Source organism: Austrofundulus limnaeus, unplaced genomic scaffold (assembly GCF_001266775.1).
Source record: "Austrofundulus limnaeus strain Quisiro unplaced genomic scaffold, Austrofundulus_limnaeus-1.0 Scaffold3182, whole genome shotgun sequence".
In the NCBI taxonomy this organism is placed as follows: domain Eukaryota; kingdom Metazoa; phylum Chordata; class Actinopteri; order Cyprinodontiformes; family Rivulidae; genus Austrofundulus; species Austrofundulus limnaeus.
Window position 1 is genome coordinate 25,231 of NW_013955584.1, and position 947 is coordinate 26,177.

At 37.5% G+C, this 947-nt stretch overlaps 1 protein-coding gene across 1 annotated transcript in view; it reads right to left on the reverse strand.

The window, feature by feature from the left end:
* Positions 1 to 391: 391 nt before the first annotated feature.
* Positions 392 to 947, reverse strand: part of LOC106511757 (FH1/FH2 domain-containing protein 3) — a gene marked incomplete at its 5' end in the record, with an annotated part of 6,301 nt that continues 5,745 nt past the window's right edge. The window contains 1 exon segment of the mRNA XM_014000498.1: positions 392 to 837.

The window sequence follows — 947 nt, forward strand, 5'->3', positions numbered from 1 at the left end:
CCTGTGTCCTGTTCAAGTTCCCAAAACATCTTTACCACAGACTTCAAAATAAAAGTCCTAAATCTGCTCCCAACTCTCAACAGGAAGCAACATTAAAAAACATCTCTGCAGTAATCGCATCTTTTATGGGTTTTCTCTTTAAATATAATTCACAAAAACCCACCTCCTTTCTCCCAGACTATAATACAATTTTCTAGAATGAAAACACACAACCTCACTACACGCGCACGACGAGGGCATTTACACATTTTATGCATTTATCTGCAAACCATCGAGATGGATTATTACATTTAAAAAGTCCATATCGTGTCTTTTTTTTTACACTTTACAAAAAGTTCCTCTGAGAGAAAACAAAGCTTCCTTTTTTCATGTTTTCTTGACTAGAAATGTCATTTTAAGGTGCAAGATGTTTTTAATAAATACTGAGAACACCAGTCCGGTAAAAGTGGAGCGATAATCGTGTCGTGAGAAAAAGGTCCAGCACCGGTCCTTTGAGAAGGAAGGCACTTGTCAGACTGAAAACCTTTTCCCGTTCCTATAAAACACACAAAATGTGCAGCTGCAGAAGCAAAGATCTGCCTTTATAATACTTTCCTATGAATGTCATTCTGGTTTTGTTTCAGGGAGATCACTTGGAATCTTTTGAAACTGTTTAAAACAAACAAAAAACAACAAATAATTTCACAGCTTCAATAAAAAAAAACATCCCTTTGGAATTAAGTGAAAATAAATTTGAATAAGTCGGCTGAAATGTTTTAATTTAGAAGCAGGGTCTCTGGAAGTGAGTTTTACCTCCGCTGTCTCTTTTAGAATCTTTCATCAAATTCACACAAAACAAAACTAAACTGCAGTTGGCAGCAGCTTCACTCGGACACGGTTCCAAACCAGCAGCCGGAGAAAACCTTGACGAAGCTGGTGGGGCTAAAAAGCTCAACGTGGTGCTGAAG